Source organism: Heteronotia binoei, chromosome 2 (assembly GCF_032191835.1).
Source record: "Heteronotia binoei isolate CCM8104 ecotype False Entrance Well chromosome 2, APGP_CSIRO_Hbin_v1, whole genome shotgun sequence".
Lineage (NCBI taxonomy): Eukaryota > Metazoa > Chordata > Lepidosauria > Squamata > Gekkonidae > Heteronotia > Heteronotia binoei.
In genome coordinates this window covers 171667724-171693726 of record NC_083224.1, presented here as the reverse complement: position 1 = coordinate 171693726, position 26003 = coordinate 171667724, and the positions used below count along the sequence as shown (strand labels likewise).

The window sequence follows — 26003 nt, the reverse complement described above, 5'->3', positions numbered from 1 at the left end:
GATGTAAATTATTTTTAAGGAGTTAGAAGGGGGGGGGGGGGGGAAGACCCTAACAACCACTACCAGAATCTGGCTTGTTCCCAAAACAGATGTCTTTCTATCGGAAAGTCTTGATTTTTTCTGTCGTCAGCCGCACTCGGCTGTTCCTTTCCCTCTCTTCGCTTCCACTTTCGGGTAAGCGACGGAAAGGAAGCAAACCCGAGGCGAGGGTGAGGGAAGGAGGCAGAGACGGCGGCTGCTCCGCCCCGCGAGTGAGCAGGAAGGGGAGGGAAGGCTGGCTGCCAAGCGAGCAATGCGTTAGTCGGTGGCGGCGGCTTAGCCGAGGCAGGGCTGCGCTGCTGAGGCAAGCAAAGAGAAACCCAAGATGGCCCCTGCTGCAAAGGCAGCCGCGGGAGCAGCAGCGGGCCGGAGGGTGGAAGAAGAAGAGGCCGCGGCCGGACGCCTCTTGCTGCTGCTGCTGCTTTGGCTGGAGAAGAAGGCGGTGGGCGCAACGGCCGCGTCCGCTGCCCGCAGCTGAGAGGAGCTGCCGCCGTGAGGTGAGCCCGAGAGACCCTCGGCAGGGGGAACAATAGGGCGGAGGCTGCGGCCTCCTCCTCCCTTTCTCTCCAGCCTCGCTTGGGGGAAAGGAAGGCCGGCAGGGAAGCAAGAAGGGCGACAGCTGTATCTTTTGTGATGGGTTTGGCTTTGTAAGAGGTCCTCGATGCCCTTTGGGTCCGGCCTTGCCGCCGCTTCTGCCACCATTTCTTCTCCACTTTCTCGTTCGCTTTAGGCCTTAGGCTTTTGCCAGGCTCGATTTCTGGCTTCTCCCGCGCCGACGGCTTCTCAAGACGGCGATTTTTAAAAAATGAGATGTGCGGGTTCCAGATAAATGGTAGCTTGTAGGGGTGCCCGTCTCCTTTTTGTTTGTTTTGTTACACTGTAGGCGGGGATGGGGAGACGAGGAAGAACGTGGTATGAAAATATAAATTACACTATGAAGGCTGTAGTCTTAGGCACACCTCCTTATCTTGTAATAAGGTTCAGCGAGCACATTGATACTTTGGAATTGCCATGTATAGGAGCGCACTGCTCTTAAGTAGCATGTTTTCCACTGTGCGTGGTACGGCTTCCTGTTATGTTTATTGCACTATTACATACACATCCACACCCTGCAGCCCTATTTGCTCATCTGTCTATTTGGTACAAGTAATGGTCATCCACACACAGTCCTTCGCCCCACCACGTGTCTCTCTCGTTCTTCTCTACATCAGAAGGGTATTACATGGCATGGCTTCTGGCTTGGTGCACTCCCCCCCCCCCCCCTTCAGCCTCTTGAATTGTCTCTGTCCTCCCCACGACCTTTAAGATCTTTCCTGAGTAATGCTTCCTCTGTGGGCTTGGGAGGGGGAGGAAGTATTCAAAACGTAGCAGAAATGAAATAGTATTGGGGGCGGGGGTGTTCGGTTTCATTGTTCTGATGGTGGGACAGAAATCTGCTTGAAGGATCTGTGATTTGGATACCCTTACAGTGCTTTCAGCAAGACAAAAGCTACGAGTGTGAATGTGGTCGTGGAGGGAGTTAATCATGAGAAGTGACAGTTGCAAACAGTGCACTAACGAGCCATGTAATACTTTATTGTAGAAAACGAAATTTTCCTTCGTTGCTTAACTGTGTTGTGTTAGAAACTTAAGTCTGTTGTGTTCCATTATTTTTAACGAAACGGTGAGATTTTCTTAAGCATGAGTTTTATTAGATAAGCAGTTTGATTTATTGTAATATGAGAGAGCTTGTGAACTGCACTGGTTTTGCGAAACCAACAGGAAAACCTAATTAAGTATAATCTCTCTCAATATACTTAGTTACAAGGAATCTACTGAATACACTTTTTTGTTTTTTACATATGCCCATACCCTTCCAGATGGTGGATTGAGTGTTTCCCTGGAGCCCTAGTGGTGGGCTGCTAATTATTCAGTACTGGTTGCTAGCTTATGCACAGTCTTAAATCAGCAGGGTATAGTGGTTAGAGTATTGACCCAGAACTGTTCTCACCCTCATGGGTTTACAATCTAGGGCCTGGACCCTGTGACATCTAAAATCTGAATTAGGTTAACTTTTAAGAATATATATGCAATTTTAAGTTAGTCAAACTAAACAAGTATTTCAAGGATGATGGGAAATTACCCATATTCTATATTCCTCACTAACATTACTTTGGCCCACAAGAGATCGTACAGGAGCGATAAAAAAGCAGAAAAATGTATGGTTGCCTTTCTTTTACTGCCACAAGCCTTTGTGAATTGTCTGAATGGAAGTAACGGTGTGATGGAAAGAAGAAACTGGTTGTTGTGCAGGCAAACTGGTTAGCTTTTCAAAGAATGTGTTATGAAACAGACTGATTCATTCTGTTGTGATTTACAAGTATGACATATATTGCATCTTTGATAACATAACATGGTTGTGACATGTCTATGGATTCTGTTGCAGGACTTCATGAGTGTGTTCTAAGAAGTATTAATACTTTGGATTAAAGAAGTAATATTGATACTTTGGATTAAATGCATAAACCACCTTTTCTGTCCCCCCCCCATTGATATAAAAAGCTATTTAAAACACAAGAAACCTTTGGATGGCTACTTAAGTTCTGGCTTCAGCGGGTTTAAACTATGGTTAGATAATACATTCCTAAATCAACAGATACAGATTACAACTATAACAACACAACCTTTTGTATGAATAACTAGGCTCCCAAGACGGGGGCTGCCCTAAATTTTGGAGGAAAGGGTAACAAATATAGTATTTCTGTGGCAACCATCTTTTCCTTTGCCAGTATCTCCAAGCTGAACTAGATCAACTTTAATTTTGCAAAACTTAATTAGTTTGTCAATTACCTGAAGGGAGGGAACTGCTTATTCACACTGATCAGGATCACCAAGGTTAGCAATTTCAAGTGAGAAGTCAAGCTGCTTGTATTGTTAACTGGAGACTACTGAGAGAGTGGATCACCACCATGTTGGTTACATGCAAGGCTCTGTTTACATCCTGCCTTTGACTAATGGCCATTTGAACACATGGAGATGTCTTATACTGAATGCGACCATTGATCCATCAAAGTCAGTATTGTCTACTTAGACTGGCAACAGCTCTCCAGGGTCTCAGGCCAATGGTGTTTCACTGGGGATTGAACCTGGGACCTTCAGCATACCAAACAAATGCTCTACTACAGTGGCTCCCAATCTTTTTGGCACCAGGGACCGGTTTCATAGAAGCCAATTTTTCCACGGATGAGGGGAGGGGGCGCTGTTTTTTTTTTTTTTTGCCACCCTTTGCTCCACCCCTGCCCCCCATGGGGGTTTTTAAATGGGGGGGGCAAGTGCTGCTTTTGCTGCCTTGTGAACAGGTGGCAGAAGCAGCCAATCTGCCTCCATCGCCCATTTAAAGACCCCCGCTGATCAGCTGATCAGTGCCTGCCCAAAACCCGGGTGGATAAAAGAGGCAGTGTGCCTCACTCCAAGGCTGCAAGCGGGAGGCAGCTTTGGAGTGAGGCCAACCTGCTTCAGGGGAGGCAGCCTCGGGAGCGAGACCACACCTCCTCTTTCGTCCATCTGGGTCCTGGGTGGGTGAAAGGGGCAATGCAGCGCCTCTGCCTTGCTCTGAAGGCCGGTTGCTAACAGACCTGAGGGGTTGGGGAACCCTGCTCTACTACGCACCCTTTCCCTAAAGTAGACAGACAAGAAATATTATTGTGGTGTGAGCATAAGCATGAGGATTATTTTGAGTTGTTTTTCATGGGTTCTGAATGATGGTGTGTTAGCAGGCAAGCACTTACAAGAAGGAGGTAGGCTACAGCAGGGGGTGGTTTTCCAAGAATAGGTTCTTAGGCTGGTTACACATATTTAAATTGTGTAGATGGTAATGAAAACATTGACAGATGTATACTGAAAAATGTGCCTTTTTCTGAAGAAAAATAATATTTTACTGCTAAATCTGTTATATGCCAATAAAGGCTTGCTGTTTGCTGTTGCTGAAGAAAAATAAGGACTGTATAGCAGATCAACATGCTTACCAGATTGGTTAAAGTACCAGAGTTGTTGCTAGACTCTGCCTATCTAAATAATGTGAATTAGAAACAATGCTTCATACCCAAACTTTGATTGAAAGGACAAATAGGAATGTATCTCTAATAATCCCTCATTACTCTAATTATAATGTTTGAAAAAGTTACTAAAGCCATGTTGAGAGGTGGTTAGCTCACGGTGTGGATTCAAAGATTGTGGACAGTGCTTCTGTGCACTTTAAAGGGGAAAAGTGCTGATTTCATACCTGCTGGCATTCTGCATCTTATGTGGGGATCCACAAATGTCATTAGTTGATGGTGTGGCTACTACTGACTTTGTCCCTTCCCCAAGTCTGCTGGTGTACTCAAAAGATTTGGCAGAGCAGCTAGATTGGTCTTTGCATTCATGCCAGTCTTTGGGGGCACTCGGAAGTATTGAAGGAAGATTCTTGTTGCATCTGAGTGTCTCCAAAGTTTGGTATAAAGTGAGACTAATGCCATGCATGTGTTCTCTGTGCACGGTTGAAGGAGAGCTTGGTGGGTGGAGTCATGGTGGAGTCTGTTTGAGTAAGCTGAGGAACAAAATGGGAAGTGTCAGTTTGGTTGCTGTGGCAACTGAATGGTGCTCCCATGTTGCCAGTGCTGGCTGGAGGGGAAAGTTGTCTGGGTTGCTCTGGCACTCCCCTCTTATGTAACACTCACAAGTCTGTCTGTTTCTCTCTTCCAGTAGTGTCCTCATTGGATACATGAGTTGTTTGTGGTGAGGTTTTGCCACCACAGGTACCATACAGTATTAGTTTACAGTATTTCCATAGGCTTCCTACTGCTTTCATCTTTAGTTGCTCTAAAAGTGACACCTGAAATTTTGAGAATTTAGTGCAATGTGAACATTCAGCCTTGTATATATAAACTGGAAGCGTATTCAGTGAACTAGCTTATAGGGGTGTAAAATCTTACACATTTAAATGATTACAGGATATATATTAATTTACCAGAAAAGTAAATCCTTTCACTCCTTGTTCTGTAGCGTAGGATGCTCTTTTGCTTACCATAGATGTGTAGTCGTGAAGATGGAGCATGCAAAACGTTTTCACAAATGGTAGGTTGTGAGTTTATTATTAAACAATAAAAATTTAGTAGTTGACCTGGATAGCCCAGGGAAGCCCCATCTCATCAGATCTCAGAAGTTAAGCAGGGTCAACTTAGTACTTGGATGGGAGACTGTGCTTGAAATACCCAGTGGAAAGGACGAGGCAGGCTGTATCCAGCCACCTCTCTGAATATCCTCCAGGTCCCCAGTAGGGGTCAATCACCAGAGGCTGACATGACTTTCAGGTGAGAAAACACACACACACTTACAAAAAAAAATTAGTAGTTGAAGCAGTTTTTAAAACAAAATTTGTGTCCCTACTATCACATGCTTTCAACTGGTTTCTTTGTATCAGCATTTAATGAATCAACTATCAGTGTATATACATTATATGGCATTTACTTATTAAAATACCGTATTTATACCATGCCATTCTTTAAGGCTCCGAGGTAGCTAGCATAACACTGGAAGAAAAACAACAGTAAAGCTCCAAAACATCAAATAGGATAAATGGAACCAGATAATTTGTTTAATAATTTTGGCAACAATTAATATGCTATAATGTATTTAAAAATACAACATTCATTCATTTCTACTTATAGCCCACCTTCCCCCATATACAGGGCTCAGAGTGGGGAACAACATTTCCAATAACAGCATTCATAGTTGGGTTAAAATTTAAATAATTAAAATAAACTAAACAATTTACAGATGGTTTACAGTTTAGAGAGCAATCCTAAGCAGGTCTACTCTGAATTCTCATAGTCTATTCACTGGGGCTTGCTTACAGGAAAGTGCTCTTAGGATTGCGCTGTGTCTTTTTCCCTGTTGTGGGGGGAGAAGGAATGAAGGGGCCAGGTTAGATGGAAAACCATTGCAATCCTCTGCTTTAGGCCTGGTAAAACATCTCTGTTGTACAAGCCCTGTGGAACTGCATTGAGTTCTGCAGGGCATGGATGTAATTCAGCAGAGAATTCCACGAGGCTGGAGCTGGGGCAGAAAAAACCCTGGTTCTGGTTGAGGACAGCCAGATGCTTTTTGGGATAAGAATGCATTTAGTGTATTACTGTCAAACTTAAGATTCAATAAGCTGACACTTTTGTTTACTACAGAATTTCCCCCCCTTAAACTTCTGTTTTTTCCCTGTCTCTCAGATGACAAAAATTAAGGTATCTGTGTTGTGGTACCATAAGATTTGCACTTCTTTTTAAGTATTGGGTATACTTTTAAATTCCATAAGTATGCTGACTAGTACATTTTATATGCTAAGTTATAAATTATGCATCTTATGTTAAATCAGAAAAAAAGTTTAGGTTTGATAGGAAAGTGTTGTAATTACCTCACTTCCACCAAAATTTCAGTTTTTTCTGACAAAAAAAAATCACAGGAAAAATGTGTTTTTCTATAGCTTCAACATTTTTGGAAACTTAACATCTCTCATCCAGCCTAGAGGTTACAATAGCATGGATCAATGTGTCCAGGTCAAGAGGAGTCCAGATAAGATGATAATACATCAGCAAAATATAATTGAAAGAATGTTCTTTTAGCAACAGCCCCAACCTGCTTTTCCATTAGTAAGACTGGGTTCAAGAGAAGCCAAGGTCTTTACATGATCCAGAAACTTGTCCCATCTGGGGTTGGTAGATCTACACCATCTAGAAAATCACACTTTTGGACCAACATCATAATTTTGGACCAGCTTATCTGGCTTCAGTTTCAGCTTGTCTGACTTCCACCACTTGAGCACCAAGACATTAAGATACCCACAGCAGCTTTTGGAGTTTTAGATAAATAGAGCTCACTGTCACCACCCTGATGACAGCCTGACAAAAGTATGGTAATTTCATTTATTGACCTGACATAGATATTAAAAAAGTAGGTAAAATAGTAGAACTCTGAAGGACTCTACAGATTAATCACCATTCTGCTGTGTTAGTCACCTTACTAAAAAAATGGAAGACTGGAACAGGCCTATAATTAACCACATTCTCTCTGGCCAGTGTAGGTTTCTTAGGAACTGTTTCTTGTCAAATACTTGATTATCAGAAACTTTAGCTACTGGCACAGTTAAGTTGTCTTGGAGAAATTTCATAAGCCAAGATAGGCAGAGATCCAGTTTGTAAGACCTTCATAGTTCCAGGCACCCTATTCACATCAGTCATTGCAATCAAACTCTGATGCCTCTGCCACAGGAACTACCTTTAAACTGGTGCCTAAGCTGTACTATGTGCAAGAGACTTTATTAGCAACCCCCCTGTCTCCCCCCAAAAACCTGATAAAATTGCTGTAGCTAATATCAAAATCCACTTTTCCGGAGGCTTGATGCTGACAAGTTCAGGATTGTGTCAAAGGATTGTGTTAGATAGGATTGAGGTAATGTAACATGGCAGAGAAGAAGCCTCCTTTATTGCCATTGCTGCTCCCACATAGGTTTGCAGATGAGATCTATAGTGGGCCATGTTCAGCTTAGTGCATGTCATTCACCACCAACATGATATCCATCTATGAATCCTCTTCAAATGTCCTTACTCCCTAATAAACAGGGAGATGGGGTCTCCAGACCTACAGGGTGGGAGAAAGCACTGGGGAATGATCTTGTCAAATGACTGATTTACTAGGGTGTTGGTCCCCAGTGATGTACACATATTTGTTGTTGTGGCCAGTGAAATGTTTACTGGTAACCACCTCAGTTTCCCCCAAAGTAAAGAGCCAGCCCTGGTTTTCTTCCTGATAATTGGAACAGGCTTTTTTGAAGAGCCTAGAAGGCTTTAGCTTCAGAGAGCACCCATAATGAAAGTACTATGTCCATCATAGAGCAACAGTTGCCTTGGAACTTCGCAGCATGCTTATTGGCCCCAGCTCCTGTCAGCCATTTTGTGGTTAGCAATCTGGCAGAAGATTACAATAGATCAGAAGTGTGAGATTCGCAGCAAACCAGTGCCCAGCACCCCATTCCTTATCTCCTTGGCTTTGTGTTTATTCATTTTTCCCCTTTAGTCTGCCTTCATTATAATGCCGTGGAAATTATATGTTTATATAGTTCATCTGTAAAATTGTTTTTATAGATAATTATTCCAGAATCCCTAGAATTCCCAGACACTGTCTTGGAATGGTGTGTGTGTGACTCTGTTTATTTATTTATTTATTTATTGCAAGAAGCTAAATGTAGTCCCCTCTGCAAGCACCAGTCGTTTCCAACTCTGGGGTGATGTTGCATCACGACGTTTTCACTGCAGACTTTTTAATGAGGTGGTTTGCCGTTGTCGTCCCAGGTCATCTACACTTTACCCCACAAACTCTGGGTACTAATTTTGCCGACCTCAGAAGGATGGATGGCTGAGTCAACCTTGAGCTGGCTACCTGAACACAGATTCCACCAGGACTGAACTCGGGTCATGAACAAAGCTTGGACTGCGGTACTGCAGCTTACCACTCTATGCCATGGGGCTCAATTATTTCCTTAGCCTTCCACAATGATAGAAAGATAAGTCACAGGCAATTGAATATTTAGCAGAATAATTACAGTTAAACCTAAGTAGTCAGCTTTTTTTGTGGTTTGGATTGGAAGAAAGAATAGCTAAACGGAAGAGACGGCTTCAATCAAGATCTGATGTGCTAGTCAACTGATGGCTATTCTGTCTTCTGACACAAGCAGCAAACAACCTAGAAATTGATTCTTTGCTGAGGCTTCCTAAAAATAACCTTGTGAGATCCTGTCCTGAGCAGAGATTGTAACCTGGATTACCCAAATACAAATCCAACACTCTAGTTACACCATTTCTCCTTTGGTGTCATAGTCTTAGATAGTTACCCAGACACAAAATGAGAAAGGATGTAGTCACATTCTTGTCTCTAGCTACTGACTCCCAGTGCAATCCTGAATAGAGCTGGTGGTGGAGGAAGTGTCATCAAGTTCAGCCAATTCATGGTGACCCCAATTGGTTTTTGAGGCAAGAGAAGTTCAGAGGTGGCTTGCCATTGCCTTCCTCTGTGTAGCAACCCTGGACTTCCTTGGTGGTCTCCCATTCATGTACTAACTATGGTCAAACCTGCTTAGCTGTCAAGATCTGAGAAGGTTGAGCTAGCCTGGACCATCCAGGTCAGGGCTTAAAGGAGAATTTCATCCTTCTAAATCCACTGACGTTTATGGGTGGAATTCTGTTTTCAAAGTGTTAGGCACCCTCTTGGAATACATAAGGACAGAGACTAGATTCCTGTGCGGAATCACTCCCCTATCAGACAAGAAATGAGGTATCAGCAGCCCTGCCTGTTGCCTGAGCCTTGGTCTTAACTATTTCCTCCTTACCAGAGACACAAGCAAGAGAAGAGAGAATGCTTCAGGGGTGCTAGATTATGGTCTCTTGAAGAGGTCTGTAGTTCTCCCTTACAGGGCAGTCTTTAGAGCTTGTGCTGCTGTATAGTTCTGACCTGGAGGTTGTTTGAATGAGCTTTTCTGCCTAGGAGCTGTCCACAGGGCTCTGGTGTTGCATCTGGCTGATTCCCTGTCTTACATCTTGTCTTTGCTATTGGACTGCTGTTTGCTCCAGCAGGGACATCTGCTTCCAAAGTCCTCTGTTTGGCTCCACCTGGGTACTGTATGATGAGTTTCAACAGGACAGGATGAATGACTAAACTGCATGCAAAAATGTTTCCCAAATGGAAATATATTACATGTCCTTTGTAATAATAAAGAATGTATTGAATGTAATAGAGAGAGAAGAACAAGATAACAATGGAAGTCATTTCACATTAGATAATAATCTCCTAACTCTGAAATGTATGGTCATAAATATTACTCTTGTCATAAATATTGCTAGCATTTTATGGCAGTTATGCTTCAAAATCTGTAATTTTGCATGATGATATTACATCCAAGTTCAAAATAGCAGTTCCAAGACCACTCTTGGATGTCTATTTAAATATATTCTCCATAATTTAAAGCTCTTTTTTGCATTCTGTCACCTGCCGAGCTCCTAGGATAGGGCAGTTTATAAGTTGTCAGTGGAAATGGTTTTTACCACTTTTCTCTTCTCTCTGCAGCTATGCTTCTGAGAAATGGGGATGGGCTCCAGAGCAGTGTAGTACATGGTCTTGCAGCATTAAGGGAATTTAGAAGGATTTTCCTTCCCAATTATTTTTGCAAGAGCACTGCAGAGTTGCTTCATTCACAGGAGATTGATTCCAACCCACTGTAAGGCATGGTGCAAATTCACAAAAGCCTTCCTGTGACAGTGTGATGTCATAATGCAACCTGCAGTGCTGGGGAATCTTCTGGAACACAGTAGATTCCAGTAGCGCAGTGGATTACTAACAGATTCTAAGTGTCAGGGCTCCAGAACAGAGACTAAGACAGAAAGTTTGGTGTATTTGCAGGTGTTGTATCCATGTTCATCAGATCTCTTTTTGAAGTGAGCCCGAAGTTCTGCCCAGCTTGAATTCAAAATATGTATCTAGTTTGTGTGTGTGTGTTATGATCAGCCATGCCTATTAAACATGCATTTACTACTGTGTTGCCAGCTTGACTTGTGATTGGCATATGGTTAATGACTAAGTGTGGTGGGAAGATAACTACTGAGCACCTGTATGACTGATTAAGAGTGGATTTAACTTGAATTACATTAAATGTAAACTCAAATAAAATAGGCCAAATCTGAAAAGATCTTACATGCCAAAACTTGTTTTAATTAACTAGATTCCTTTGTTCACAAGTTAAACTCCTCTTTTTCTACTCAGAAAGTTGGACAATGAACAAACCTGATTCCTTTGAAATGTGTTGGAGAGTTTTACAGATATGATGGGCCATCCAAAAGACAAATAAGTGGCTTGTAGATCATATTAAGCATGAATTCTCCCTAGAATTTAAAATGACCAAACAGAGGCTAGTGTACTTTAGTCACATAAGAAGACAAGACTCACTGGAAAAGACAGTAAAGTTGAAGGTAGCAGGAAAAGAGGAAGACCCAACATGAAAGGGATTGATTCAGTTTGATAGGACATTTTGGAGGTCAATGTTTCATAGGGTCACCATGTCGGAAGTGGCTTGAAGTCACTTAACATGTGCATGCACACTTTCTGCCCAAAGGTAAAATCCATTTAATTCAAATATCCAAGTGGATTATCAAAAATGTCCTACAGCTCCATGACTTTGACATCTGTGTAGTGCCTTTGAACTAGATCTGTATTTGCATAACAGGTTTACGGCTAGCTCACAATCTAAGATTTCTCAACAGACAAAACATAATTTTCTTTATTTTTCAAAACATAATTTTCTTCATTTTTCAAAACATAGTTTTCTTAGCCTCATAGGATGCGAATGTGCACGCACTGTGAAACTGCAACAGTTTTTAGAATTGATTGCAAATGGATTTTGCTATTCTGTGCACATAAACGGGCAAATATGAAGAATGTTTTAATAAAGCCGTCAGTGAGCTTTTCAGGTGTTTAATACATTGCCTCTCTTCTGTTTAATCCTTTTACAACATGTCTCTAAGGTAAGTGAGGTGAAAAGAGTATGTCTGGTCCAGAGTCACCCAAAGTGCAATCTTAAGCAGAGTTTACACCCTCATGTAGAAGATGTAGAAAAGTGTTGACTCTGCTTGGGATTGCATTGCCAGTAAGCTTCATGGTTGAGGGAGGATTTGCACTCTTTTCATCACACTACATGGGCTTTAATCTGGGTTGTTCCTGTTCATCTTCAGTGTCTGATCTTGAAAATGGTCGACTTCCCGTGTCATTTCAAATGCTAGTTTGTGCACAATAACTATTTCCACTGGGAACCCTATGTGAAAGCAATCACAAAAGAATCTGCTTTGCTAGTGTTTTAGATTGAGAGTAAAAATATTACTAATTCCTTTCCCTTAATAGCTTCAGTTGTGGAAGAGGGAGGGGGGAAATTTTGCACCTTACCCATTTCTCACTACAGTCCTTACTAATCCTGCATGGCCTTTTATCCTTATGGATCCCATGACTCCAGGAATCATCTTTCCAGAGTTAAAATGAATTGCTGTGGGGGGAGAAATGCAGTGACTTCCAGTGGCTTCCTTCATGCTTAGTTGGAGTTAATTCAATGTCCTGCTGTTTATCTTCTCTAAAATACTCTGTATTGCCAATAAAACAGCTGTAGTTTTATACAAAACCATTTTGTAAGAACATCTAAGATCCTATTAATAATCTTTAATGTATATAATATACAAAGAGTTTATTCTAGAAAGGCATCACTGTAGCAAATATGTGTGTGTGTGTGTATGCAGAACACATGCTTAATTTGAGCAATCTAGCTCAATTGATAAAAGCTGGGCCCATTGAACTTAGCCTACAACAGTGCAGTTAAATGGGACTTACACTATCTCCATTGCAGTGCAGGATCATAGTTGAGTCATTATGAAGCGCTTACGTGGTGCTTTGTTCTTGTCAGCCAATCACTGAGCTCGCAAGAGGTTTCTCATTTGAATAGCTACCCCTATATAAGGATTCATCTGTTGTCAGGGCAATGTCAGTTGCAGGCAGGCAGACAAGGAGTTTGGCTGTGTGAACACAAAAGTCAAACAATGGCTGCCCTCGCACGGAGGAAAAAGAGCCAAGTGCGGCAGCAGCAACTAAACAGGACCCAGTCTAGACGAGGAAAGCCTAGTAAGAAGAAGCCAACCAGAAGGCGCATAAACCATGGAAGAAGCGTGAGCCCGGGAAAGAAGCGCTCTGCTGGAAAGTACTCCAAGAAACCACGGAACCTGCAGTTTGACAGTGTTCGAATGACCAATGAAGCTCAGAACATCTTGCACTTCTGTGTGCATGATCTCTACAAGAAGGTGTCCCTGGCAGCTGAACGCTTGAGGAAGAAGAAGCGCCATGTCTCAATTACTGTCTCGGATGTAAAAAATGCCTTGAAGAAGATCATGTCACGGAAGTCTGATGGAAAGGCTGTATCTTCCATCTCCTACAAGTGCCATTAGAGAGACATCTCTCAACTTTCCCACAATAGGCATAAAGTGGAGAAAGAGAGGGGGAAAGGAAGAAAATATCACCAACCTGGGAGAAAAATCCAATACTTTTGCCTGCCTGATAAAACATTACCTTCAGATCTCCAAGCCATCCTGTAATCTATCTTTAATTAATAAATCACCCTCATTACTAGCAGTGAACTCAAAGGACTTAGTCTGGCATTGGGGATGTCATCATGGGTCGCATAGCCGTTCCAGTGAATCTTAATGTTGGTGGGAAATGACTGTCAAATTGTGGAGTGTCAAGAATTCTGATCGACATCGCTGGGCATGTGAAGAGTTCCATGGAGGGCAATATAGTTCAATAAAACAGGATCTGTGCAGGATAATTCATTATATTGTGAGTCTTTTGTGCAGGGTTGGTGCTATCAATTTACAAAGGAAAATTATATACTTTGCAAGTCGGTCCAAAGGATAGGCACCTCAAGCCATATTCTCTTGCTGGAATGTATATTAGTACTAGTATTAACGTTGCTACCTCCTTGCCCAAGGAATTTTCTCTGAGGCCCTCCCAGAGTAATCTTGTAATCTGTCCTTTTTATTGCTTTAGGCTTTCTGAGTGTGTATCTGATATTGTGAAGCTCATAACAGACCAATGGCTTCCTTTGAAGAAGAAACTTATTTGATAGAAAAGGGGAATGTTGTCAGTGTTAATTAACCAAAGCCTTTGCTGGCAACTTTTTATAAATAAAGAGCCTAACTGCATCAGAATTGAAAGCGAGAGAGCAGCCAAAGACTCAGTATAAGAAAGCCCAACTGAAATTTACAAATTAACCTTCATTGTAATTGTCATGTCAATTGATAATCCATGAAGCAGGGGTGTCAAACTCATTTGTTATGAGGGCCAGATCTGACATAAAAGATTTCGTTGGGCTGGGCCATGTCAGGTTGGGCCAGGCCACATGTGTACCTATTTAAGATTAGGTAGCAGAGATATAAACTTTATAAAGGACACAGACAAACACAATTTAAAAAAACCCACTTAAAACATGCTTAAAACATTATCACTTGGTCTTAAAGGAGCTTTCTCTGTATTTCTGCCCTGGGATCCAGGGAACAGGGCAAAGGAAGTTGTAGCTCTTTCCTTCCTTCCCAAGGAGACGGGGGGGGGGGGGAGCCTCAGCCAATAGAAGGAATAGAGGATTGTCTCAGTAGCTCTGCTGTGTGATTGAGAAAGCTTAGAAAAACAAGCCCCTTCCTCCCCAAGGGAGGAGCCTCAGCCAATTGAGAAAACAGGTTTTGCTCTGTAGCTCTTGTGTGATAAAGCAAGCTGTTATGCAGAATGAAGCAAGAGATAGGGAGAAGGTAAGTCAGTTGCTTGGGGATCTGATAGGAGCGCTCCGGGAGCCTCATTCAGCTCCTGGGACGCATGTTTGACACCCTTGCCATAAAGGTTTCTCAGCCTAAACAGTACTTGTTGAGTCCTATGTTACATTTCACAAAAAGTCATGAATATAAACAGGAGCACCTTGCACCATTGCTTTAGTATGTTGGTATACATCTGTGCATTGTTTGCACTTGGATTGTTAACAGCTGTTCTCTATCATTTTCCTTTCTGTAAAGTCTTAGAAACCCATACAAATCTTTGACTGCCATTCCCTTTACATACTGGTCATTCTAGTAGCCCACCTATTCCATCCTTAAAACTTTCATTTTCTTTTCGTAAGAGCCATATTTGGTTCTGTATTGAGACACATTTGATTCTTGAGCCATAGGTTGCAGCCTTCTGCTTTAGAACAAAAATATGGCTTTATAAATTAGCTCTGGATATATGGATGAGAAGAAACTACATACAGTTAATTGAAAGAGCTGCATTCACTGGGTAAATCATACATACACAGGAAACGTGCCTAGCTGCATTATTGGACAGTGTTACAATCCCAGTGGGATCTGAGGGACTGAACTTGAAACCCTCACTCTGCTGTGAAAGCTCACTGCGTGGCCTTGGGTTACTCTCAGCCTAACCTCGTTCTTACTAGCATAAAATGGAGGAGAGGAAGGACATGTATTCCTACTATTGTACTCATCAAAGTCTGAAAATTTGCTCCAGCCTAAATCTTCCTCCATTGGCAGAGCCACTTTAGAAGAAGGTTTCAAACTTTGCTGAAAATGGTGGTAGGAAACGTGCTAGTAAGAGAGCCATGTCACATAAAGCAATAAAATACAGAGGGCACCAAAAGCTCTACTTTTGTGCAGTTTTGTGTTCTTTTTTGAAAGCAAGACAGGCAGAGAACAATCCATATCTCCAATGGAAATCTATTCAAAAATAATGGGGCAATCACTGGAACTGCTTTGGAATAGTCTGCTGGTGTGCACACCTCTGTAAGCCAAAGAATGATAAAGAGTGATTGTTTGAAGGAATGCAACTGATTGGTGCACAGGAGAGGATATATAGGTCCCAGGTTGAAGAGGCTAATACCAGCAATTCAGTTTGAGCCTGGAAACTAAATAAGCCAATGTAAATCTTTTTAGATTGTCAACTATAAGTGAAACAGTTACAGTGGTAAAGAAAGGAGATGCGGCATTTTGTACCAGTTTAAGCTTCCAGGTGGCATATCTAGGACATTTCCCAGCAGAATGCATGCATGACTCAATCAGACAAGTGTAGAGGCCATCATAACCTGTGTTCCAATTGCAAATATAACATAGACACTCCTGACCAACAGCACTAACCAGCTGCAAGCTTCCTCACACAGTCCATCACACCCATAGGCAGCAATACAAATACCTTCAAAATAGCAGTCTTACCAACCAGCATCATATCTGTTTTGAGTAAATTTATTTTCTTCCTACACAGCCACTTGACCAGGATATCAAAGCACTGGTCTGGGACAGAGATGTCTGCTTGTGGTTGCTTGGACAGTGCAACCTCTGTACAGTCTCCTCAACTGGCCACATGCAAATATTGAAAATGCCAGTCCTGATTTCCCCCAGTGGGTAAACGCCAGTAAGGAACACCTACAGATTCAAGAGTCTGACTAAAGTGAATTGAGATGGCTATTTGAGTACAACGTAGATCATTGCTGAATAAAATCATTAAGCAAATAAAATATAGTACATGAACTATGAGCAATACAATACTATGGGCAAATGGGCAATGCAATAACCAGTTGTTACCTAGAAATAAAATGTCTTGTATTACACCTCCCTAATCACTTCAAGGCCATATATTACTTCATAAAATCAACTCAAGGCCATGTAATTAAATATATTTTATACTGCTTTTACTAAAAGCAGTTTCTAAACGTCTGTATTAAAAGAGCCAGTATAAAACTAGCATTCAGCGAAAAGCTTTTCTTACAAAGATGTACCTTGCAAAAGGGAAGAACTAGCCTTCCCGTCATTTGGCATCCCATTCCAAACTGAGCTGCCACCTAAAACATACTTGCCCCATCTAAGACTGTGTTCACTTCTCTTGGGATCCCAGAATGATGTAAGGCTCCTCCTTCAAAAAGAGCAAGACAGGGCTTTTTAAAGAGCCATTGGCTCAGTGTTGGTCTTTCACTGGCTCTTATAATATTGTTTGGGATTGCACTATACAGTAAACTATGAACACCCTTCTGAGTCTGTTGAAGTATGTTTAGGACTGCAGTGTGAGGGAGGAAATGGAAAGCAGGTCCTGGTAAGAAAATCTGCCCAAGTTAATTTTGGGGAGGGACTGGAGGTTCTTCAAGTAAGAGAGCCCCAGTCTTGAAAAGGCTGTAAAAGTCAAAAATAATACCTTGACTTGGACCAAAAAACAAATAAGTAACCAGTGCAGTTGGTTCAATTGGCCCCTGTCAGCTAATGTGCTGAATCATCTGAATTTGGAATTGACTTGTTTTTTAATTGTCTTCAAGGGCAGTCCCACATATAGTGCATTGTAATAATCTGGTCTCAGGGTTACAACAGCATAGATCAGTGTGGCCATGTCAGTTGCATCCAGAAATGGTAGCATTTTTCAATCCAGATGTAACTGGAAGAAAGTATTCTCAATAACATAGCTTGCTTCTCCATCTGTAACATCTGGTGCAAAAGCACCCCTGCCCCTTTACTGAATCCACCCTCGTTAAAGCATCCGATGCTGGCAACAAATAATAATCTTTAATTTAAATCCTTTCAGAGATATTAGTTTTTCTGACCAACATTATGTCTGTCTTGTCTGGATTCATTTTGGCCAGCCAAGGTATTACTGGACATAGTGACAGATAAAATAGCAATACAGCAGAAATGAATACAAGGGGGGAAATCACAAATTGCCTCAAGACTCCTGAAAATTTGTTTTTAATAGAAGGAAGCTTAGGAATATTTTATTGAGCATGTAGTATATAAATATTTCCATTAGTAAATATACAAATTATATTGTACTCTGCTTTCACCAGGTGAGGCAGTCTTCTATGGCTATCACAGCTCTGTGGAATAATCAAATTAATAATAATATTTATACCAGTAACATTAAAAAAAACCCAGAAAAAGCAATAAAATAGAGAATGGTAATAAAAAGCACAAATACATTTATAAGTCACACACAGTGTTAATGCCAGCAATATGAAAAAACTGCAAGAGGAACAAAATCAGTTCAATTAATTAAGACAGAGCATGGTTTATACTCACATTAGTGATGTTGTCTCAGTATATCTACATTAAATAAAATTGATCCTTGAGGAATTCCTAGAAGAGATTTTACTTGGGGGAAAAACTGATCTACCCAGACTGCCTTCTAGAATCTTTCTTCTATACAGGTATTGCAATGTAGCGTCCTCAGTTCTGCAGGACAAATAACACTGTCACTAGTATCAAAGACTGCCAAAGAAGAGAATCCAGGTCAACACTCTGTGTTTTTTCATTCATGTAAGTTATCTACCAGGGTGATCAAAGCTGACTTTGTCCCAAAACTTGCCTATGAGCTTGACAAGAATGGTTCTAGATTTTTCCCTTTAAAGTGAGCTGCTTCTGAGTAATGGAAAATATCCAGTTTTTCTCTTCCTGGAACATTACCAAATTTTCTTCTGTTCTAGAAACAGAACATGGACTAGGAAGTTGTAGTGCACTGAAAGCAGTGGAACTATTTTTTAAAAAAATAAAAACCTTAGAGCAGATCTTTTTGCAATCTTTTCCTTGATCCTCCCAAGACAGTGGTTCTCAGCCCTTCATGTTTTATGTCATACAGTCATGTTGTCAAAGAAGCTGGGTCCCAACCATGGTAGAGACAAAAAGCCCACTTTTCCTTAGAAGGACAGCTGTATGTTTCCAGGCATCTTGTTATATGTATCATTTACAGTAAGTTTCAGGAATGTAAAAATTGTAGAAGTTCAATGGATAATCCCTGTCAGATAGGGTCAACAGGAAGCAGCACATCAAAGACGGTTGCTTCTGGGCAGAGAGAACGGGATTAGGAGAAACAAGAATGTCCAAGGTTACTACTAGCATGCCGAAGTCATGGATGGATAATCCTTGTCAGGGGACCGCATGTCATACTTGCAGGTGGAGATGGGTTTGAGAGAGAGTGAATTCTTAGTCATATTGTCATGAAAACCCTCTGTCCTACCTAAACTATTTCTGCCTCCTGCTGGTTGAGAATCACTGCTATAAAGGACGCATGCACTACTTTTGAGCTGCCAGTGAGCTACGAGTAGTTCATAGCCTGTATGTTCTGATCAGGATAATCAGTTTCATCCAGGATTGCCTAGAGTTGTCCACCTTTTCATTTTCAGTCACTTTGCCTACAAATGGTAAATTTGATGTTGGCCTGTACTAAGTCCAGTTAGGTTCAAAGATTATTTCCCCAAATAAATATATCTGTAAAACATAGCATTCTTCCCATGCAATTTTACTCTTACAATAGTTTTAGGTTTTAAGCTGTTAATGGCTGTTGTTACAATTGCTTGTGTAGTCTTATGAGATGTATTGTAGAATTTTTGGATCTGAGAAGCAGGATTAAATATAAAGCAAGTAGAGCAAACTGTCTGCAGAATCTGTGCAATTCACTTCCTTGTTCAATTTTTTTTTTTAAAGGCAGGAAGTAATTTCTTGTTTCTTGACTTGGCTGAAGCTCATGGCTAGCCTCTGGCTCCTTGTTCACCTCCTCCCACCCCTCCCATCATAAAACTAATCTCATGTGTAAATATTCTGGCCCATACCTGAGATATATGGAGGGGGATGCTCTAGTCTGTAGCTGGCGAGGGCTATAAGTCATTCTCTTGAGCTTTCTAAAATGCTAAGAAGCCCTGCCTTTGTTAAACAAACCCAACTCTTGTGGAAAGGTTTCTGTAGCTGTTGTAGTGCACTGAAAGTATGTTGCATAGGAGGAAACTAAAGAATGTTTTTCAAGGGAGGCTTTCTTTTAAAACACCCTGTCTTTAGCCAAGACCGTGTAGTCTTGTGATGGATGACATTAAATCCCATAACAGGGATAGCGATTATGACTGAAATTAGATGGCTACAGCAGTGTGTATTGTCCTTTTCCTGTGTTCATGTTATGAGGCAGCATGGGAATAATTCTGTTCTTGGAGTGAGTTGTAAACTCTGGCCTCTGTGACTTCCCTTATAGTAATATTTTTGGGTAATCAGTTAAAATTGTTTTGCAGAAAGAGCTCTCATTTTCCCAGAGGCCTGTTTCATCACTTATAAATTGCTTCAACCCCCTGCCTTAACCTTGCCCTGGGAAAACAGTAGTGCCTCTTGTGAGTGAGTGCAAGATACTGGGTTTAGAAACAACCGAGTGCAAGATACAGGGTTTAGAAACAACCTGGTTCCCTTATGTTGCAAACAAGTCCTTCCTTAAAGCCTTTGGGTTTAACAGACTAGAAATGACGGCTTTTGACATGCAGATGACATTTGGGGAAATGTGCTAAAGGTACAATACACAAGAAATGTCATTGTTTAAATTTTAATAAAGTAAGGTTTTGAATATTAGGATTCAACTGTAATTCCTAATTTACTTTGACAAGTAAAAGATGAGAAAATGTCTTGAAATATTGTATAGAACGTTGTTTTGTGAGAATGTGCTACAGAATAATATATCTACAAATTAAGATTATGAAGTTAAAAGTCTAATTCTGTGGCATTGCCTTTATTGATATCTTTGAATAGGACCTGTTCTCAGGTGCCTCTCAAATGCAGCAGTTAAATTTTGAAATACTTCTTAAATATATATCTGAAGCCAGGGAAAATGGTTTTCACTGTGTTCTGGCTTATTTATGCCACTGGAAATAGTTTATTTTCCTCATATTAAAACCATAATATGTAGAAATTTTCCAAGTTTGGCTGTTCTTGGTAACCAGTCATTGTTTATGGTTGCCACTGGATTTGGCCCTTCCTCAAGTTCTCTGGTGCCCACAGAGAACTTAGGAGAAAGTTGTGGGTTCATTTCTGTCTTCCATCAAGCCACTTGGACTTCTTGCGCTTTCTGAATTCCACTGGGAAGTTGGAGAGGGCCCTGATATTGTGTGTATGCACCAGAGCACATGTATAGTGTGGCGCAGTGGTTAGAGCATAACACTAGAACTAGGGAAACCTAGGTTCAAATTCTCAGTGAGCCATAAAGGTCACTGAGTAATCTTGAAACAGCTAGGCTTTCTCATCTTTAACTTTACCTCATACTGGTGTTGGGAAGATAAAACAAGGGAGGGAAGAACCATGTATGCCTGACCCTCCTTAAAGAGACCACAGGATAAAAATGAGATAGATGGGAGTTCATCTCACCAATACCTGCTCAGCAGTTTGTTTCTCTCCCTTCTAAATTCTCTGTGTTCTGTGGAGCTATCGGCATATGTTATGCTGAGCTGTGGACAGGCGATTGCAAGAATTTTTTTAATGTAGGGATATAGAGCCCATCTTGCAGTGTTTTATGTTAAGCGCTGTTATGCCTATTAAGTACATGAATGTAGGTGGATTTTGGGTTTTATTTCTTGAAAAACAAAATATATATATATATATATATATATATATGAAGATTTCACCCTGTAAGCCACAGCAATATGTTCCAGGTAATGAGTTTGACCAGTTATGAGGAGACTTTGATTAATGTTTTCTCTCATTCACGGCACCGTATTTGTGCATGTACTATAGTCTCATCACGAGTTATAAATTTGCAAGTTTTGAAGCAACAGCAGAAGTAGTGTAACTCTGTGTTCTAAATTTTAAAAATAGTAATTTGGGAAGTTACTGGCAAAAATAAGTTGTCATTAGCACTTTTTTTGCATTTGCTCATAGATTCCTGGTCTATTGGTGTTTATAGACTCCTGGTCTGATTTTTCTGGAGAACTGCTTTGAGAAGTGGTGTGGCAGTCCATAAAATATGTGATATGGCAGTCCCTACAATATGAGCAGGGTGTTTTTTGTTTGTTTGTTTTGCCTTAGACGCGTTCTGTATATGTACTCAGAGGTCTCTGTTTGGCTCAGGGTCTTCTAGCTGCTGATCCTCATAGTAAAAGCACTGTAAGTTGAACTCTCCTCTAGAAGTGCAGTATTTCTTACATTTTAAATCTCTCAGTACTGTCCATGAAATGCTTGCCAACTTGGAACTAACAGTAAGCATCCAAAAAGAAAATATCTGAGGAACTACGTTCTCGATTGTTTCCTAATAGCTTTTCTGCATATGTGAATGTGGGTAATGATTCGAGAGTATTCTGACAGTATTATATTAGATTAGAAACTATATTTAGCAGATCCTGTAATATGAATAGTTGAACAGGACACAGAAGGCTCTGAAGCACAAATAAAAGGTTTCAATTTTACTCATTACACAAGTGTTTCTTGCAGTATAAACTAGCTGCTGCACTATGAGAAGATATTTAGAAGATGGTTTGTCAACTGGAGTGACTTGTTCTCCATAATTACTAGTGTCTCTGGTTTAACCAGAAAATTGTTTAGGTGGCTGGGTTAGAAAAATCTGGTGTGATTGGTTAAAGGAGGCAGCTTGTGCAGATCTGAAAAGATAGTTTTATTAGATTATTTTTTGCATAGAGATGTACATACACTACCAAATCCTATGCAGTATTGTGAAATAGATAATTATCTAAGTATCTAGCCATACAGTAGGTAAAGTCTTGGGTTTGGCCTTTTGAGACTCAGTGGCTCCATTCTCTGAGCTAGTGATCGTGCTTGGTTTCCTTAGGCAAGGTGTTATTTCTCAATCTAATTACCTTGCAGGCTTTTTCTGGAAGATATAAATATTAATAAGTACAAAGCACTTTGTACACTGAAAACTGCTAAGAAAGTTGTTGCCAAATTGGATTTTCCTCTTGCTTTCCCTCCAAGGATTGAGAGCACAGCACTCAGTCAGCACATATGTATAGACTGTACACACCAGTTTGTGATGGAGATAATGTTTGCTGCCCCAGTCTTGCATGTCCTCTATGGTGTCATATTTGAATAAGGGTTGACTTACACAAATGTGATCCATGATCTCTTTATCCCTCAAGTTTAAGGTGTGACAATCCCATGACTCAGGGATGGCAGCGGCATACCCAGAGGGAGGGTTAGTTTCTGGGGTCTGTGGCTTCTGGCAAGGTCCACTGTTGTCCCCCTTTCCCTCCTGACCACTGGTCTCACTCTCACCCCCTATTCCCACGTACTCACTTGCCCACATGCCCTTCTGCCTGTGTGTGCCTTGGTTCATCCCACAGAAAGACACAGGGCCAGCAACCACACTACCCATGCACCCTTCCTCCTGTGGTGCTAGATAGTGCACGTGGCTGGAAGCACCCTCATGCATGTAAGCCAATGGAAGGCAAGCTTGAAAGCAAGGGGGTGAGGGAAGGATTGCAGGCAGCAGGAGAAGAACATAAGCATATGGGTCAGAAGGGGTTGTGAACACTGTCTGGGGTCTTCTAAAGCTTAGAACTGGCACTGGCATGGCTTGCTCCTATATACATTGGGCACTATGTGGCCAAGTCTGTAGTCCAACATGACTGCCAGTGTGAGAGGCTGTTGGTTAGAACAGGCGAATGTAATGTCAGACCTTCTTCATACTTTGACCCAATGTATATCTGCAGAGGTCTTAATTTATAGCCCGGCTGTTGTTTGTTTAGTTAGTTAATTTACTTAAGGGATAGCAGCCTAAACAAGTATCTTCAAAGCACAGTGTTAGCCTATTTCCATATTTGTTGGTTTATTTAATGAGGCATTTCTATCCTACTTTTGATTCTTTCAAAGTTGCATGCTTATACAAGTTAAAACACAGTGAACACAATGCAGAATAGAATCACAAACGTTTACAGCATCTGTAACAGCTACATACTGATTCCAAGAGCCAAAGTTCAACATTGCCTAACAGCACAATCAAATTCATCATTTGGGGTGGGAGAGGGGGAAGAGTACCACAGTATGAAAGCCATTTGAAAGAGGACAGCCTTGAAGATTTCCAAAGGGCCAGTAAGGAGGTTTCCTTAAAAGCCTCCTGTGTGCTCTTCCATAGCATATTAACCACCACTGCAAATGGGTGAATTCCAGTTATAGAAGACTGTATTTCATGGAACGAGGGTATCCCCACCAGCAACAGATGATAGCATCTTACTTGCTGTGTACAAGGAAAGGCTGTCATGTGGGTCCCAGGTCATAAAGGTTTTTTTTATAGATAAGTAGAGTTATCTGGAATGGAACCTGGAACAAATCAGTAACCTCTGTAGTTGCTTCAAGAACAGCACTGAATCATTTTTCCTCCCTACACACTTCAAAAGGCAGGAAACCTCTTGCTGCCCTAGCTGAAATTTCCTTCATATGTTTAAGGGCAACTCCATGGTAAGCTTGTTATAGTAGTTCAATGTTAAGGTAACTAAAGTCTTGGCCAGCATTGCTAGATCAGTCAAGTCCAGAAAGAGTAACAGTTTGTGGTCCACATGTTGATGAAAGAAAGCATTCTTAGCAACCTGCTCTTCAAGGAGCAAGGCTAGGTCCCAGTTATCTTGTCAGATAAGGACAGCATTACATCGTCCAGAACTGGGATATCAGTCCTGTCTAGAGTTCCCCTTTCACCCACCAACTTCACCTTCTTTGTCTTTGAGTTCAGTTTTACCTTGTTCCCCCTCATTATGGTATGGCTTCAGGACAGACAGCAGCATCTGTAAGTTTTGACAGAGATGCATTGATGACACCTCATTCCGCTGCTACATGCAATTTCATTTAAAGTTCTCATACAAATAATTAAAGTACATAGGTTATAATATAGAGGCTTGTGGAACATTGCACATTAATTCCCTTGGAGAGGATTCTTATTTCTCTGGTAAACAGACCTTGCCGCCTAAGCATGGCATAGTCAGCAGTATTGGAACAATAACAAGGAAGAAAATCAGACCATGCTATAGTCACAGATCTTTCAGCAGCACTATCAAAGTAGTCTGGGTCCCCTAACCAGTCCAAAACCCAGATTGAACAGGCATTCAAACCTTCTTTAAATTGTTTAGAGGCTCCTTAAGGAGTGTCCGTTCTCCAAGAACCTGTGTATGTGGGAGGAGTCATAAATTGTGAATTGCTGTGCCTAGCTGCGTTGGACCTTATTATTTGTCAGCATCTACAGACAATAGACATTAATATGTTTTTATGCAAAATATATCTATAAGGTGTTCTCATTTTTTTTTTTGCTTTAAGATGGGTGACAAAATTGTTTGATTCCTCACAGATGCTTTTCTTGTTAATTCATATTTTTCTCATATATAATTTGAGGACCTGGTGTTCTTAAGCAGCTTGAAACCTAAGGTTATTATAGATCTTTCAGGACTTGCATTTTTTGCAAACTGAGTCACCATGACAAGGGTTGTAGGATGTTTGTGACTGTTAAGAATGAGGAAGTAAGAAACTTGGAACTTGCAGATAGCTCACACTGTACCTAGCCAGCTCAGAGGGCTTTTGTTCTTTACATTTTAAATTTAGAATGTTACCTTTTGTAAGTGTTATGGTGTACATGGAGCTCCAGACACAAAGGTAAGGGATTACACTTTTGTTTTCCTCTTTTTTAATGTGTTTGTCTTGTTTCCTCTGTGCTGCCTATTAGCTGTGATCAGGGAAGAGGCATGTTTTCAGAGGCTGCTCTTTGTAGCTGGGTGTGGACATATTGCATAAAAGACCTTGTTCTTTTCATGCATATTGCAGTTGGATCACGCTGTGCCTGAAACTATGACAAATGTTGTATGAAATGTTGAATGTTTTACAGGGTTGTTAGAATGAGGATTTAAGATTTTGTGGCTGCACAGGGCAGACTGACAGATGTCCTTTTGAAATAAACACCCGTTGAACAATAAATTGCATTTAGAGCAGAACAACAAACTGGCTCATCACTGTATGGGACAGAAGGCACTGAAATACTTCATAGCTACCAGGATTGCTTCAGTCTTGATTTAAGGAAGTTCATTTTTTGATTCTGTAATATAGAGGTTAGCACTTGGTAACTATAAGAAGACGACGACATTGGATTTATATCCCGCCCTCCACTCAGAAGAGTCTCAGAGCGGCTCACAATCTCCTTTATCTTCCTCCCCCACAACAGACACTCTGTGAGGTGGGTGGGGCTGGAGAGGGCTCTCACAGCAGCTGCCCTTTCAAGGACAACCTCTGCCAGAGCTATGGCTGACCCAAGGCCATCCCAGCAGGTGCAAGTGGCAGAGTGGGGAATCAAACCTGGTTCTCCCAGATAAGAGTCCACACACTTAACCACTACACCAAACTGGCTCTCCAGAGAAAGACCAGAGAAAGTCTCAGAGTGGGTGTTGCATGCTTCTTGAGTTGCTGGCTGCCTTCTGTATTTCTTAGCACAGCGCATAGGAATATGGAAAGATCCTCCTTTCCTTCGTACACCTCCTCTTCTGAAAACCATGATGAATAAATGATAGGTGTGCTTTCATGCTATGTGAAATTTTAAGGGAATAAGAATGTAGATGGTGGTACAGAAGTGAGAGGACAGGCTCG

At 41.2% G+C, this 26003-nt stretch overlaps 1 protein-coding gene across 2 annotated transcripts in view; it reads left to right on the top strand.

The window, feature by feature from the left end:
- The first annotated feature begins 246 nt into the window (after positions 1 to 246).
- The window catches only part of RC3H1 (ring finger and CCCH-type domains 1), a 69445-nt gene continuing 43688 nt past the window's right edge, over positions 247 to 26003 (top strand). The window contains exon 1 of one of the 2 annotated variants that reach the window (XM_060232463.1): positions 247 to 536. The gene's annotated coding sequence lies outside the window, so the exon portion shown is untranslated. The remainder of the gene's footprint in view (positions 537 to 26003) is intronic. The other variant, XM_060232462.1, reaches the window with a different exon arrangement.